The sequence below is a fragment of the Heterocephalus glaber genome, unplaced genomic scaffold, assembly GCF_053883595.1.
Source record: "Heterocephalus glaber isolate CG9 unplaced genomic scaffold, H.glaber_assembly_v1.0 deba00001606, whole genome shotgun sequence".
NCBI lineage: Eukaryota > Metazoa > Chordata > Mammalia > Rodentia > Bathyergidae > Heterocephalus > Heterocephalus glaber.
This window is the reverse complement of record NW_028258377.1, coordinates 37455742-37473329: the sequence shown is the minus strand read 5'-3', so window position 1 is coordinate 37473329 and position 17588 is coordinate 37455742.

The following is a 17588-nucleotide window of genomic DNA, read 5'->3' as shown; positions in this document are numbered from 1 at the left end:
CCTCTGGCCGCGATCTCCCAACCTGAGGGGCCAGGCCACCCAGAGACTGGCCAGAAGGGAGAGACGCGGAGTCTGCAGCAGGACAGTGAGGCGGTATTTGGGAGGACGGCCTCGGAGCCAGGGCCGGACAAGAAGTCAGAACACGGGGAAGCTTACATTTGTCCCTAGGCCAGCATGGGCCAGTGGTGAGGCTGGGAATAAATGTCCAAGGTCCTCCCATGCTTTCAACACCTCCCAAGCCCCCTCCAGGACCCTCAGCCCGGAGAGTGGTGCCGGCCTCCACTCTGGATGCCCAATCCAGCTGCCCGGGATGCTGCTTCCGCATTCATTGCCCTCCGAGCCCCTTGCTGACTATATCACCCTGGGCAAGAAGTCTGGCCTCTCAGAGATTCCACTCCAGAATGTTTGTGAAAGTTTAAAATGGGACGGGTAAAGAGCGAACACTCTATAGACAGTGAAGGAAATCAGCTGGGATCAGGAAGGGACTGCTAGCCCAAGACTGGAATCTACAGAACAACCCATCAGGCCCTCCCAGTCACAGCCCTGAGGGAGAAAGGCGGCGAGGCAGCCTTTCATAACAGGTTCACCACCACGCCCCTCAGCACCACCTGCAGTCTGCCGAAGCTGATTGGGCAGGGGAGCGAGCACCTGACCCAGGAGGGCCAATGACATCCTCTCGCAAATTTGAACTAAGCGCCTCAGGGTAGGTGGGAAGGAAGCTGGAGGGGAAGCAGAGCCGGGAGGGGAAGCAGAGCCGAGAGGGGAACAGCCCCACCCCCAGAGAGGGTGGCTTTGGGCCCCGATTCCCGAGCTTGGCTTCCCCTGCACCGTTCGAAGAAGCCAGCTTGAGCTTAACGCAGGGCCAGTGAGTCCCTGAGGAGGACCCTTGAGTCCCCGGAGTGGGAGAAGGGAGTTTGTGGGAACTGTCAGTCCCAAACGCGGTTTTTCTTTGGGGGAAATGATCTCTCAACCCGCAGCTTTGGCACCAGTGGCCAGAGCGCTGCACTGCCCTAGCAACAGGGAGGAGCCAGAGAGATAGGTGAGGTTCCGGTACTGTTGAAATAAAGACTTTCCCCCAAAGAAGACCCGGCCTTAATACTGGCAGAGCTCGGGTCCTGTGGATAGTACACTTCCGGGTCCAGCAAGCCTGACCCCCAGGATTTCCAGGCCTCCCAGCCAATAAATTCTTTCTTTACCAAATCCCGTGTAGAGTGGTCCTAATCAGTTTTCCCCTCCTCCCTTCAAACAGAACAATGTACACATCCAGGGGACATGAGATTTTTATTTAAATACCGGAATGGCTCACTAGTGTAAGAATGTTTCATTTTAGGGTAAGTTTTTTTCTTTCACTGACAGCCATCAGGCTTCCATTGTAGATACTTACTGTCGGGTCAAAGGGCCGAAGACCAAGACCAGACCAGGCCACAACAAGCCTTTATTAGGGGAATAGATCTGCCGGGCTGTCTCTGACCAAAAGAGAGACAAAAGCAATATGGCCGGGGCAGGGAGAGTCTTTTCTAGAGACTGGGGTGGGGTTTGTAGGGGCTGAGGCGGGGTTGAGTGAGGTAGTGACTAGGGAATGGAGGAGCTGGTGATGTCACTAGGTGGTAGGAGGTGAGCGAGTAGTAGGTTACTATCTAGGCGGGAACAGGGGCATACTGGGAAGAAGGGTTTATTCTTTGGTGGGAGCAACCATCTTGGCATGATGTCACACAGGGGAGGGGGCAAGGCATGATAGGAAGAAGGCAGCTACTATACATAATAGCTGCTGAGGTGGTGGGAGACCTATCATTTACTAAATGGAAGATACAGCATTATGAAAATTAGGGGGTGCTGGGAATTGAACCCAGGGCCTTTCGAATGCTAGGCAAGCAGTCGACCACTAAGCTACCCCTCTACCCCCCATAAATTACGTTTTAAATACATAAACATTTGCTTGACATGGCTTATAAAACTGAATCATCAGGCTAGGGGTGTATCTCGGTGCTACATTTGCCTAGCACACACAAGGCCCTGGGCTCAGTCCCCAGTACTGATATGGGGGAATAGCTGTAACTCCCAAACCTGCTAGATATCCGAAACGTGAACTCATGTTCTCTAAAATCAAAGAATGAATTCTAAGAACAACAGAGGCTAAGAGTAGGAAAGATTTATAGAGAGACAGAAAGGGGACCAGTTGCCCAAGGACCCTGTTTCCCAGGAGGTCTTTATGGAGCAAAGCCCTGAGGTGAGGCGGGTACAAAGTGGGACAAAACTATAGTCAACTAGTAAGACTGCAGGTACAGTCGCTTAGGTAGTATTGGTAAAATGGGAAGTCACAAGGTGGACATGAGGTGGGACAAATTGTGACCAACCAATAAGATTACAACAAGTATAGTCACCTAGGTAATTTTTGGTTTTTTGGTTTTTTGGTTTTTGGGGGGGTTTTTTTGGTACCGGGGATGGAACTTGGGACCTTGCGCTTCCGAGGCAGGCGGCAGAACCACTGAGCTAAATCCCCAGCTGACCTAGGTAATTTTGATTAAATGGGGATCCAATGGGGAAGCAAGTCCTGTAGCAAGCATACAAGGAAGGAACAAGGATTTTCAGTATGGGATTGGTTAACATCTTTCCAGGAAGGGATGGGTTGAGATCTCAGTCCCCCACCCAGGGGATTGATAGCTATTTAGAATATCAATTGGGCAGGGGATTTAGCTCAGTGGTTTCGCTGCCTGCTGTGCAAACGCAAGGACCCGAGTTCGATCCCAGGTACCAAAAAAGAATTTTTTAAAAAGACTAGTAGAATATCAATCACTGCTTTTCACCCCTAGGGGAAGCAAGCAGGTATAGTAGTTTCTCTTCTTTTACAATGCTGGCCTTCAGTGAAAGTGTCTTGATTGTCCTCCATGCTGACTCGAGGGCTGGCCCTGTCTAACTGCCCTATAATAATTTCTAACTAACTTAGCTATCTGCAATAGTACCACCAATAAATAAGTAAATAAATAAATGTTCAACTGTCACAAAACCTAATCTCTAACCATTTTCTTTTTTAAATTTATTTTTGCATAGTTTTTATCACATTTGCAGTACATAATGATTACAATCACTGTGGGGTATCAGCTCGTGTATGTAACACATTCAGTTCTTTTTTGCCCCTTCCCTCCACCCTCTTCTCTCACCATCTTCCAGTGAACCTGTCTGACTGCAGTCTGTGGAGGGGGAATCAGGGCTTGTGGTCCCCAAAAAGGGACCAAAGAAATGACTAGTTCAAGGAAATGACTTGTCTGCCATCCAGGCTCCAAATGACATAGACAAAGTCAAACAATTTGGACAGCAGGGTGGAAACCACCCCACAATAAGCACAATAAAATATTTTCTATCAGGGGTGGTGCTGCACACCTGTGATCCCAGCACTCGGGAGGCTGAGCCAGGAGGATCACTACGAGTTTGAGTCCAGCCTGGGCTACATAAGCCTTGTCTCAAAAAAGAAAAAATTCTCCTGTATACCTAAAAAGAGATGTTTCAGATCTGAAACAGTTTCAGAATGTTCCAAGTTCTGTTTTTTAAAGAATTTATATACATACACACAGAAATATTGGAAAGATACATTAAGTATTTATGAGACTACTATGTTTTGTTTTACGATATTACAAGCGATCCCCCCCTTGGGTACTTTTTATATTTTCAAAATATGCTTTAATGAGGATATAATACCTTTATTATAAAAAGAGAATTGCTGTAATTTCTTAAAGGAAGCCAATGAAGTTCTTAAGGAACGGCTGTATAAGGCACCTAAGCAACTCGTAATAAGAATCATAAACCGGGCTGGGGATTTAGCTCAGCGGTTCCCCGCCTGCCTCACAAGCGCTAGGCCCAGAGTTGGATCCCTGGTACCAAAAAAAAAAATCATAAACCTCTTCCTGCCTCAGACCCGCTGCTGGGAAGCCAGGCTAAGGCAATAATCCTGGGCCTGGGAGAGGCCAGTGGCAGGAAGCGGAGAGCACTGAGGCGGAGGCTGACAGCCTGTGAAACTGAAGCCCATCCCCAGGGAGGAGCGTTCTCAGCCACTTCCTGTAGGTGCACTTCCGGTCATAGTGTTTGTGTGTCCAGCGCCAGGGCTACCACAATATTAAAAACTAGAGGCCCGGGAATTTAGCTCAGTGGTTCCGGCGCTTGCCTCGCAAGCACAAGGTCCCGAGCTCGATCCCTGGTACCAAAAAATAAAAAAAATAAAAATAAAAACTAGAGACAGATTGGCAGGCAGAATAAGGCCCTCCCCACCATGTCCACCATGTGAGCATATTGCTTTACCTGTCAAAAGGAACTTGACATTTATGATTATGTTAAGGATCTTTTTATTTAAAAAAAAAACTTAGCAAGGTATGATTGGCACAGTAAAAGCCATATGTATGGGGGCCGGGGATTTAGCTCAGTGGTTCCGGTGCCTGCCTCGCAAGCACAAGGTCCTGAGTTCAATGTCCAGTACCAAAAAAAAAAAGAAAGAAAAAGCCGTACATATTTAATATATACGTCTCAGTAAGTTTGCAGATAAATAAACACCCATGGAAATATTGCAGAATTCAAGAGACAAAAGAGGCCATGGGAAACAGAAGGATTTATTTAGGTTTTAGTCGAACGCTGACTCAACAGACTATGCCCAAAGGAAGAGCAAAGAACAAAGGAGAAGCCCTAGTTTTTATACATTTGGTCGAAGGGGCTGGTCTTTCTAGTGACGTCAGAGGAGCTTATAGAAACAGGACAAGGACCGACAGTTTTGTAACTTAGCCTTGAGAGAAGACAGAGTCTTATGAGTCACATGAGAACAGGGTCATACACTTTGTTTACAGGTCATAGTTGTCAATTTTATCTGTACCAGAACAAGAAGCTTCAGCCACCAGGGAGAGGGCGTGCTGGGGCACTGCCCAAGGCTGGGAAGGATTTTTCTTTTTTGTTTTGGTTTTTTTGGTACCAGGGATTGAACTCGGCTCCTTGAGTTTAACAGCAGGCGGGAGAACCACTGAGCTAAATCCCCAGCCCTGGATTTGTTTTTCTTTAAATCCTGCTTCAAAACCATCACCACCAAGTGACACCCGTCACTTCCCAAAATTTTCCTCCAGACTTACCTTTCTCTTTTCTTCCTCCCTTCTTTCCTTCCTTTCTTTCACTTTTTTTTTTTGGAAGAACACTGAAGATCTACCCTCTCCGCTATTTTAAGTATTATTAGCTATAGGCATGATGCCACATAGTAGACCTCCCAGAACTTATCTATCTTGCATAACTGAAACATTGTATCTTTTAACCATCACTGCCCTATTTTCCCTCTCCCCCCACCCTCTGGGAACCATTCTATTCTCTGCTTCTATGAGTATGGCTATTTTTAATTAATTAATTTCTGTGATGCTGGGGATTGAACTGGGGGCCTCCAGCCGGGGATTTAGCTCAGTGGTTTCGCCGCCTGCTGCGCAAGCTCAAGGACCGGAGTTCAATCCCTGGTACCAAAAAAAAAAAAAAAAGAACCTGGGGCCTCTACACTGAGCTACCATCCCTAGCTGTTTTAATTTTGAGATTGGGTGGGTCTTACCAAGTTGTCCAGGCTGGCCTCAAACTGGAAAGTATGGAGATTTTGGATGCCACGAATCAGTGTGATCATGCAGATGTCGAGGATCTTGACATGAGGTGATGTGTTGGGAGCCACTCTGGCCCCATGATGTTGTAATGCTCTGGGGCAAGATTACATCGGCATAAGATCCTTGTGAGCTCAGGATCATCGCCCCCTCTGAGACATCGGATACTCCCTATGAAACGGGTGCCTTTGTCTGCCTTTGCCCACTCTGAGGCACTGACCTCCCGGACTCCCATATACTTTGAAATTACAAATGTCTCCAGTGTCTTTTTTCTTTAGCCCTTACTGTCCCCCTTTCTAAGCAGTCAAAGGATTGATCAGTCTCCAATAGCAATTACCTTGGATTATTCAGGTGACCCAAGTAATCACAAGGGTGCTTTTAAAAGCCAGGTGAGGTGGCCCACCTATAGTCCCAGCTATTTGATTTTCTTTTTTTTTTTTTTGGTACCGGGGATTGAACTCGGGACATTGCGTTTGCAAGGCAGGCTCCGGAACCACTGAGCTAAATCCCCGGCAATCCCAGCTATTTGGAAGGCTGTCATGGTTACTTTTCTCGTTGCTGAGACAAAATACCCGACACCCAAAGTTAAAAAGGGGAAAGGTTTGTGGTTTTTTTTTGGCTTTCAGTTCATAGAGGTTTCAGTCCATAATAGGTTGGCTCCAAGGCAAGGTGGGAGAGGGGCAACAGTTCATGGCCAAGGAAGGCAGCAGAAGCAACGTGCAACCTGAACAGTCTCCCCCCTTAACCCATCCAGACTACCGAGATTAGTGCGGTGCCAAACCATTCACTCACAGGCACTGGTTTAGTAACCACGCGTCCTTCATCCCAGCATCACACATTCCAGATTCAACCACCTCTGAAAAAGAAACCCCTGCCTCATCCACGTGAGGCTTTGGCAGGATATCTACACACAAGCCATGACAGACTGAGACTGGGGTTAGCCTAGACCAGTGACATCGAACCTTTTAGCAACCGAGTGCCCAAAATGCAACCCAAAACCCACTTATTTATGGCAAAGTGCCAACACTGCAATTTAACCTGAATGTCGATGGATGCTCGGGTGCTGGGGTGACTCTCGAGTGAAGTGGCTCAAATGCCATCAGAGAGGGCTCTGCGTGCCCACTGCAGCACGCATGCCATAGGTTCGCCACCACTGGCCTAGGCAATGTAATGAGATCGAAATGAAAGGCTCCTTGTAAGAGGGTCAGAGTTGAGGAACGATGATGTGATGACAGAGGCAGCGCAGTCAGAGGAAAAGAGAGAGAAGGATCAGAAGATGCTGCATGGCTGGCTCTGAAGATGAGCCAGACGGCCGGGAACCATCCAGAAACTGAAAAAGACAAGGTAATGGGTTCTCCCCAAGAGCCCCTAGAAGGACCTGCCCTGGTGACTCCAGTGAGATTGGACTTCTGACCTCCGGAATTGGAAACATAAATGTGAGGGCTGTTTTAAGGCACTAACCCTGTGGGGGTTGTGGTAACAGCACCAGGAAATGAATATGCAAGCCTTTGAAACTCCCATAAAAAAGTTATTAGAATGCTGCGCTGGATGGTCTCAGTATCTGTGTCCCCCAAACTCACACGCTGCAGTCTGGGCTTCTCGGACCCTCCGGCAGGGGTGAGGCCAGTACCCTCATGGATGGGAAGAGGCCTGTGAAGAGAGCCCGAGAGCCAGCCCGCCCCTTCCACCACCATGAGAAAGTCAGAAAGCCCTGCCCATGAGCCAAAGCAAGGCCTCCCCAGATGCCCAATCTGGGGCCCCCAGAACTGTGAACAATAGATTTCTGTTGATTAGGAGTCACCCAATCTCTGACATTTGTTAGAACAGCCTGAATGGACGAAGACAAAGAGTCAAGTTTTAAGTGGCTGTTTTTGACTGCCTCTGTTTCCCAACTTTATGTGGTAAATGTGTTAAATGCCAACATCAAGACAAGAGGCAGAAGCCCTCGCTGCTTAACACCGACCAATGTGGAGTGAGTGCAGGCCTTCTGAGACACGCGCAAAGCCCCGCCTCAGCCAGGCCTGCCCAGTACCCAGATGTTCTCGGAGCTGGCTGCAAGCGTGGCAAGACTCCTGTGGGCCACCAGAGCTGGAAAGACTTGAAAAACTCCCCAGGTTCTGGCACCATGGCTTCCGCTACAGACACAACTGTTTATTATTTAAAATGTGGACAAGGTTAGATGGAGTTAAAATAGCCCGGTTCTGCTGCTCAAACGCAAGGACCCAAGTTCAATCCCTGGTACCAAAAAAAAAAAAAGCCTGGTACCTTGGTATGGGAAAGCAATCAATCCTCCCACTGCCTAGGAAGGGGGCCATGAGGGCTAAAGAAAGATGACAGAGACCTGCAGAGTTTCGAAGTACATGGGGGCCGGGAGGTCAGTGCCTCAGAGTGGGCAAAGGCAAAGACTCGGAGCTCGCCACAGTTCGTTGGGTGCACACAATCACTGGAGGGAGCATCGGGGGACTTAGGGGGTGGGGTGATCCTATGTTGATGGGGATCTTAGGTCATGAGGATCTTATGTTGGTGAGGGAAGTAAGGAGAGCATTCTTACAACAGTAGGTGGGCCAAGATAGAGGGCTAATAAAAACTTGCTCCCTTGCCAGGGATTTAGCTCAGTGGTTCTGCCACCTGCCTCACAAGCGCAAGGTCCCAAGTTCGATCCCCGGTTAAAAAAAAAAAACTTGCCCTTCCCTCGGATGAAGCCTTTCTCTTTTTTATTATTCCTGGTTCTCCATGTACACTTGCCCTTGGGCTTCACAGCGTCTGGCCACTGAGGCCTTAACTTGTGACCTGAGGCAGAACAGAGTTACGTTTCCACACGCCTTAGCTGGCTCTTGGGCAAGGCAACACTGAGCCTTAGACAGCTATGGTCATACTTTAATTATGAAATGATTTTTTCCCCAAAATGTATGTAAAATGGTCTCAACATCTTGGTGCCAACCTGGTATTACTAGTCAGGCGTGCTGGCTTTCGAGCTCTGTCTGTCCAAGCCTGCCATGTAGGGTTGCATAGTTCACACTGCACAAGCACAGGCCAAGGAATGTGTAGGGCTTAGGTCTAGGACCATAAATAAAGCCTAGGGTCCTGATAAGCAGGAGCAACGTTTCTTCTTTCACCATCTCTAGAGGGCACCAACGAGCCACCGAGAGACTCCTGTGCCCCCGCCAGGCATGGACATCTGCCACAGCTGGAGAGGCTGTGACTCCTCACCCCTGTGCAGGCGGCACACCCTGGGGTCAGCGGGCGGGCAGCCCCCTGCCAGGCTGGGGCCGGGAGTGCCCCTGTGTGAGGCAGAGAACAAAACCTTCCCGGGAGGCCCGACCGCTGTCCTTGGCCTCTGGATGGCCATCCCCCTCCTTGCAGCTTTGGGCCACAGAGGAGTGGCCATATTCAGGGCGGGGCTGGCCACACTAGGGAGGCCTGCAGGGTGACGTAGGGTGCAGCTGTGAGTTGAGCCTGCTCCCCCCAACCTGAGAGCCTGCGCTTCCGGCAGAGCTGTGCCAAGGGCTTCCGTGTGTCGTGTCACCTGTCACCTGTTGTGGCCGTGACTCCACCCCAAGTGGACAAGCGCAGCAACGCTGGGAGCCCGCCCAGACTCTAGCCTGCGCCTCCTCCCTCAGCTGATCTGCTCCGATCCTTCCCCGGAATAAAGTGTGAGGACAACGGACCCGTGAGGTGTCCTCACCCTCTCCGGCGTCATCAAATGCGAAGGTGCCCCTGGGGATGTGCAGGAAGCATCCCAGGGAGGGTGGCCTGTGGACTGCACACCTTCCCACGCTGCACTGTCCCCTGCTGTCCCTTGCACACTCTTACCTGGTGCCCGGCTTCTGGTTTCTGGCTAAGGTCAGGTGTCGGGCCAGGCGCCCACCCCGAGACCACACTGCCTATGAGTCCTGACTCCCCACAGGATCTGGGGAACACTGGCTGCGACGTCGGCCTCGCCCCGAGTGTCCTCCTCTGTCCTTGTTAGAGGAGAAGACTTAGTGCTATGCTGTCCAGGCTGGTCTAGAACTCTGAGCTCAAGCAACCCTCTTGCCTCAGCCTTCCAAGTGGCTGGGGCTACAGCTGGGCCCCACTGCACCCGGCCAAGGACTTTCTCTCTGACCTAGACTGCGACAGGTCGTGACAAAGCAGCAGCCACGCTGGCCACCTAGCCCCAGCCCTGCCTTTGTCTCACCCCATCCTCTGCTCCCCCAGGTTCGGACACCCAGATTCCCCAGGAACTGCCAGGCCCCGGCCCTCCCCTGCGCCAGTCTGCAGAGTGCTTGCAGCAGAGGGAGTGGAGCCCTGGACACGGCCCTCCCGCCAGGGCCTGGGCCTCACACACCTCTCAGACAGCAGAGGTTTCAGGTTCAACCCTAAACTCAGCCCTGATCACTGAGTTTACGATACAAGTTCTTCCACGGGGCTCACAGTAGACAGAGTCCATTCCTCCCCGGCCCCAGCTCCTCCTCCCCTGGGGAGAGGCTTGCCCTCCCCGCTTTGTCAAAGACTGCACCCCTTCTCCCCACACACAACCCCCTGACACACACACACACACACACACACACACAATCCACAGTTCTGTGCCCCGAAAAAATCTTCAGAAGGAGTGACCTGAGTCTGCTTCCCTCTGCCTGGTGTGGCTCCAGTGTGACCTTGACCAGCCCCAGAGACTGGACCTTACGCCCTCTCCAGGAGCCCCAAAAGGTGAGTGGACAGCCAGGCACAGTGACACACACCTGTAACCCCAGCTACTGGAGAGGCTGAGTTAGGAGGACTGCAGTTTAGCAAGGATCCTACCTAAAATCAAACAATAACAAGGCTGAGGGCATAGCTGAGAGGTAGAGCACTTGCCTAGCATGCACAATTAATCCTCAGTACTGCACAAATGAAGTAAAATAAAGGTTAAGTTGATAAGTCTCATTTTCCAGGTTTATGGAAAAGGTCACTTGTTCTTGAAGGTTTCTGGGGGATAGATAAAGCCATCAGGGACTTAAGACACACAAGTGTCCTAAAGGAAAAACGAGCTCAAGAAGATCCAGGCTTGGAACAGACTGGAGAGATGAAGATTCGGCAGACCCGAGGGTCGGGATTGACACCTGAAGCAGCGGCCCTGAGAAAGGCTGGGAGCTTAAGGGCCTCACGGAAAGAAACTCCGGCCTTGGCCACTCTAAGCAGCTCCCACTACAATAGCATGAACCCACACATGACCTAATCACCTCTTTGTTTTTTTGGTACCCAGGATCAAACTCGCTTACACAACAGGTGGCAAAACCACTGAGCTAAATCCCCGGCCCAGCCCGCTGATCACCTTTTAATATTGTTACCATGGTAACTAAATTTCAACATGAATTTTGGAGAAGAAAAATATCAACTGTAGCCAGATGCAGAGGTGCACAGCCATAATCCCAGCTAATCAGGTGGCTGAGGCAGGCAGATTGCAACTTTGAGCTCAGCCTGGGCCATTTATCGAGATCCCATCTCAAAATAAAAAATAAAAAGGGCTGGGCTGTATCCCCAGCACTGCAAAAGAAAAAATAATATTCAAAGCCTCTGAGCACATCTCTCCAAGCTCTGGCACCCCGGTGTTGAGGAGGGACCCAGCTCCCCCTCCTGGCTCCACTTGTCGGTCATCCCAAGGGCACTGGCCAGACCCCAGGGAGCTGGACCCCGGGGCCATCTGCAAAGTCAATGGCCACTTCCCCCCAGCCACCCCTCATGGAAAGATGGAGTCAGAGCTGGGTTGGGGGTGCAGCACAGGGAGCCTCAGGCTCCATGCTCTGCCCTGCTTGGGGCAGCCCTGGCATAAAGGGACAGAGAAACGTGAATGGGCAAACACAGAAAGCAGTGCCCGGACAGTGCGAGTCAACACAGGAAGCTCCAACAGAAGTCTACTGAGGGCTGCCTGAACTCAGGATGCAGCTGCAAAAGCTTTGGAAAGCATGAACACTGCCAGTAAACTCTGTTCTCCTCTGTCAGGAGAAGTGACCAAATTAATGAAGCACTTGCAAAACATTCAGGGCTTGTAACACATCTCATTTTGAAGAAGAACTCTTAGCTGGGTGTGGTGCCGCACGCCTGTGATCCCAGCACTAGAGAGGCTGAGGCAGGAGGATCAGCCCAAGTTCAAGGCCAGCATGGGCCATAGCGGGATTGTGTCTCAAAAGACAAAGGGGGGGGGGGATGAACTCATGAGTGAAGAAGTGGCCAGGAAATACATAAAGCCACTGAAGAGTGAAACCAGAAGCCCTAAATAAACTAATAGGAAATAACTTACTCCAGCAGAGTTGTCTTAAGTTAGTGGTACACAGAAGATGAAAACAACAACCCTAAGCAGTACTGCTACAAAAAGAAAATACCCCTAACTTCCTAATGATTGCAGATAAAAACAAATGCATTTTTAAAAACAACTTATAATGTTCAGACTGTAGGGTGTTTTTTATTATTATTAAGTTTATTGGCAGATTTTAGGTATATACTATGATGACATTCATGATTGGGAATTAGTACCTCTACATGATACATCTTGGTTCTTATTTTTTCCCCATTCCCATAGGTTCTAATATTAAGAATTCATGAAATTTTGTTCTTTATACTTTGTGTTTCTCATACAAGAAATTACAGGATATTTAACCTTGTGTGTCTGACTTATTTCACTTAACATCGTGGTTTCAAGGTGCATCTGTCTTCCTACAAATGATTCATGTTTATCATCCTTTATGGCAGAGTTCTAAACATGTGCCAAAAAAGAAAGACAGGAATCAAGATATGGATGGAGGAAGGCAGGAGGGAAGGGAAAAGGGATGAACAAAAACAATTAAGATACGTTATAAGGGGAAATAAGTAGAATAAAGATATGCCATATACAGAAACCTAATACCTCAATGAATGGAAACATTACATGCCATAACATGAGCTAAGATTAACAATATCAATGAAAAGGAAAATCAGGACAGGGGAATTGAGGAGGAGGCGGGGCGGGTTGGGGGGGCGGAATTTTTTAAAAAGAAACAAGATAGGGCCGGGGATTTAGCTCAGTGGTTTTGCCGCCTGCTGCGCAAGCGCAAGGACCCGAGTTCTAGCCCTGGTACCAAAAAAAAAAAAAAAAAGAAACAAGCTTTAGTACGTACATGTACCCACTCTCCAAGATGACTGTAAACTACAGGTACTAATAAAAACTTTATAAAGTTTTTAAAAAAGATGTGTTGTGTATACCTACGATTCCCCACAAGGAATGTAAACATTCTGTACTACAAACATGTACTGATAGACTGGGGATTTAGCTCAGTGGTGCCACGCCTGCCTCACTGCCAGGTCCTGAGTTCCATCCCCAGTACCAAAAAAAAAACCCGAATTAATGAAATAATCCATGTTGAAAACTAGCTCTAAAATTATGTAATTCAAGGACAGCACTGTTCTCATGAGCTTACTTAATGCTGTAACTTGCTCACGACTCTCCCTGGATTTGGGTCTGAACAGTTAACGATCTTCCTCTTGGAAATACTGGGGGCTGCGGGAGGTGTTCCTTGTGCAGTGTCTGAGGAAGAACAATACTGTCTGAATTTTACAGTGTGCTCCCTTTGCTGGTGCCGTTTTTATATTGTAAAGGAACAGTGTTGCAGCACAGTAAGAAACAAATGAAATATCCCACTTCACTAATCAACGAAAAACGAAAAGGGCCCGAGGTATACCTCAGTGGTGAACTTCTAAATTGTACCCCAGCACCACAGAAAGAGAGAGAGAGAGAGAGAAGGTCCTGAGTTTGAGCCCCGGTACCAAAAAAAAAAAGAGAGGGAGAGAGAGAGAGAGAGAGAGAGAGAGAGAGAGAGAGAGAGAGAGAGAGAGAGGCCTTCCTGTTGAATCTCGGCGGTCCTTGGGGCCTCCTCTGACCAACAGAAGAACATGAAAGGGGCTCCGATGCTCTTGGAGCCCTGAGGCCTCCACCTAGGAAGCTCAAGTCCTGCTGCCCGAAAAGGCCCAGCTGCCTCCCTGCGCCCACCCTACCCGGCAGCTGAGCCAGCAGAGGTGTGAGTGAAGCCATGCTCAGGCTCCCAGGCCCCACCCAGCTCCCAGAAGGACGGAGGGCGGGCGAGCGGCAGGGTCGTAGGAAGGGAAGGTGGCCTTTCCGGCTGTGACTCTGGCCCCTCCAGCTCGTCTGAGCCGGCTGCACTCAGGAAAGAAGGGAAAGAAAAAATTATGAGAAAGAAAAAAAAATGGAAACAAAGTCTATGTAAACAAGGAAGGGTGGTGGGGTGAAGGGCTCATAGGTAATGGGGGAAAAAATAAGAACTAAGATACATCATGTTCAGGTGCAAGCACCCAATGATAAATGTAAATGCATTGTATACCTAAAATATACCAGTTAATATATAAATAAATAAATAAACAAACAAACATGGATGGTGTGACTGAGGAACTGAATTTTTAATCTGCTTTAATTTTAATGAATTAAACTTTAAATTTAAGTAGTACATGTGTATGACTCCATTGATATATCATTTCCAAAATGACAATATTATAGGGATAAGGTCTGAAGATACAGCTTGGTGGTAGAATGCTTGCCTAGCATGTATGAGGTCCTGGGTCCAAAATATACATAAATATATTAGGATAGTGGTGGACAGAGGCAAGTATGACTATAAAAGGGAAGCAGCACACAAGAGAGCTTAATGGTGATTGGTGATTCTTGCCTTGATTAGGTAGTGGTTACACAAATATATGTATGTTAAAAATACCAGCCCACACATTATATCAGCATTGATTTTCTACCTTTTCTTTCTTTTCTTTTTTTCTTTTTTTTTGTACCAGGGATGGAACTCAGGACCTTGTGCTTTTGAGGCAGGTGACAGAACCACTGAGCTAAATCCCTGGCCCTTTTCTTTGTTTTTTGAGACAGAGTTTTGCTACTTAGACCAGGCTGGCCAGATACTCATGATCTTCCTGCCTCAGCCTCCCTACTGCTGGGATTGCAGGTATGCATCGCCAATTTGCTTGTTTGATACAGTACTAGAGTAATATAAAATAACCATCAGGGGAAACTAGACAAAGACTACCTGAGACTTCTGTGTACTACTCATCCAACTGCTAAGGCTTGTAGCTAGATGTCCCCCCAAAGCCTCATGTGCTCATAGATGGGGCTTTTCGGGCCTGGCTGGATCCAGAGCGGGTGATACTGGGATTAAAGGTGTGGTGCTAATTAGTCCACTGATTGGAATCAGCATAGTTCTGGGTATAGCTGAATGGATTTACTGAAGACAGAAGTCCCACCCTGGGTGTGGGGGGCACCACACAAAAGGCTGATAGCCTGGACGGGACAAAGAGAAAGGCAGGCTGCTGCTTGCTGCTTCCTGCCCTCTGCCTCCCACACCATGGACTGTTTCTCCTCTGCGGGGCCCCTTTGCTGTGCCACCCTGTCTTGGATCCAGCCAACTGCAGACTGAAACCTCTACAAACTGGTGGCTGAAATAAACCTGTCCTCCTTCAATTTGTGGGTGGTGGGTATTTTGTGTCAGCAATGAGAAAAGTAAGAAGTAAAGGAAATCTATAATTATTTCAAAAGAGAAAGTCAAAAAAGAAAACTTAAATGTCAAATGAACATAAGACATTAAATAGCACAAGCGGCTGGTGGCTACCATGTTAGACAGGGAGGCCCCAACCATGCACAGATCTCCCTACAGTACCTCCTGGTGGTCTGAACCCTTGCTGACAGGAAGCTGGCCTTCTCACAGGGTTGCTGGACAACTCTAATAATAAGAAAGCTCAAACCAGCAGGCTTTTTGTGCAGGATGTGGAAGACTCCTCCTCTGCTTTCCATTTGTGCGTGAATCATGCCCAGATTCACTGGAACAAGGCCCCTTTCTTTTTTTTTTGGTACCGGGGATCGAACTTGGATTCTTGCGCTTGTGCAGCAGGCAGCGAAACCACTGAGCTAAATGCCCGGCCTTAGGCCCCTTTCTAAGGAATCCCAAGGACCAACAGGAACAACATTCCCACACCACCTCCATCCCTCCAGGTGCACTCAGAAGTGGGCTCCAAGGGCCCCATGCTCCTGCCCTGAGGTGACCGCTGGGCTGGCCGCTCACAGAGCGCTCCGGCTGATCCAGGGAGACTAAACCCAGGCGCGAGTTTTAGTCAGTGACGAACCCAAAGACTCTGCTCTTTTATGCATGGTAAAGTAAAGATATGACGCAAACCACATTACCTGAGGCAGAAGGACAACATCTCTCAAGGATGTCCCGGGCCTAATTTCTGGAACCTGTGAGTGTTACCTTATAGGGCAGGAAGAGCCTTGGCGATGCTATTAAATTAGGGATTTTGGGATTGAGAGTTTATTCTGGAGTATCTCAGTGGGCTCTAAATGCAATCGGGATACACTGTGAGAAACGTGTCATCATGAAGCGGGTTCTCAGTTGCGCGAGCAGAGTGTACACACACAAACCTACACGGACTAGGTCTGTCTCTTGGTGTGGCCTCTGAACGAAATTCAGAGTTGGTAACTACGAGGTTTGAGAGGGATAGAGCTGCAGCCGGCACAATCCAGTGCACTGCATTACAGTGAACTTTTCTATGTAAGTCAGAAGAGCATATTCTAAAGCAAAGGTGGGTGCTGGGCTGATAGCACACAGGGGCAGAGCCACACCTAACATCTGTGAGGCCTCAGTTCCATCACTAGCACCTCAAATAGTAATAATAAAAGTAAATAAAAATACAGGACTGATAAAGGTTGAGTAAATCCATACACCAGCAACACGGTCAGTAGCATCAAGTATTACGTACTGCACATAGTTGCGCTGCTCCCTGTGTGTGTAGTCAGTGGTTGTCTACACTAGCATGAGTGATACGTTGCACATGACATTATACCTGCTAGGCGACAGGAACCTTTCAACTGCATTATGATCTTATGGATCCAGTACCATACCATTGACTTACAAACTCAATTCGTTCCCGCTGTAACTCACGTTGGTCAGTGAAGGCTCAGGCTCCTCTACACAGCCCTCAAAGACTCTCTCCTGTGTACAGGCAGATCTCAGTGTCCTCAGAGAGACACTGGCTCAGGATTTCTCAGTGAACCCCACACAGGAAAGGATGGTATTATGCTCCTTCTAGAACTCTCTACGGGTTAAATCTGTATCTGAGACCATCTGGGAGCACAAGCAGTTGGCATTCAGGCTGTAACTCAAGACTGTGGTCATAAGTTAAAACTAAAATTCTGGTTGTAACTTGAGGGTCCACCATATGTGGTCCACTGTTGATGAAACACTGCTGCGCAGCACATAGCCATACCCTTAAAGAAGAAACAAGAGATTCTAAACAGAAGACAAGTGGCAATGAAGGAAGCTACTCCTAGCCACAAAGAGAACGGAAGAGGCCACCAGCCAAAAACACAAGGAGTGCAGCTCCTGAGACCACCAAAGGCAAGGGTCAGACTCTCTCCTGGAGCGTGGACGGTAGCATGACCCGCGACACCTGAGTTTGGCCAGTGAAGCCAGCTCAGACTTCTGTCCAGGAGAACTAAGTCCATAAATGGGTCCTGCTTTCAGCCACAAAATGGATGGTAACTTCTTATGGCAGCATTAGGAAATGAATTCATTACCTCACAAAAACACGCGGGCACTCACCCTTCACCCAGCAGCTCAACTTGAGGAATGTCCTCTGAAGATTTGCCTCCAACAACACAGAATACACCAGGAGGGCCATTCGCACTGTTATAACTGAAAAACACTGGAAATCCCCTAGAAGCCTAGGCAGAAGAGAAGGGGATATGAGGAGATACACGTGTCTGCTCACCTGCACAAAAACAACCCAGGAGGGCCGGGCATGGTGGCACGTGCCTGTAATCCTAGCACTCGGGAGATGGAGGCAGGAGGATCGCTGCGAGTTTGACGCCAGCGAGTTCAGAGTCAGCCTGAACTACAAAGGAAGACTCTGCGTCAAAAAACCAAAAAAGAAAAAAAAATCCAGGAAAGAGAAACTAGGACTCAACTGAACGACACTGGTTGCTCC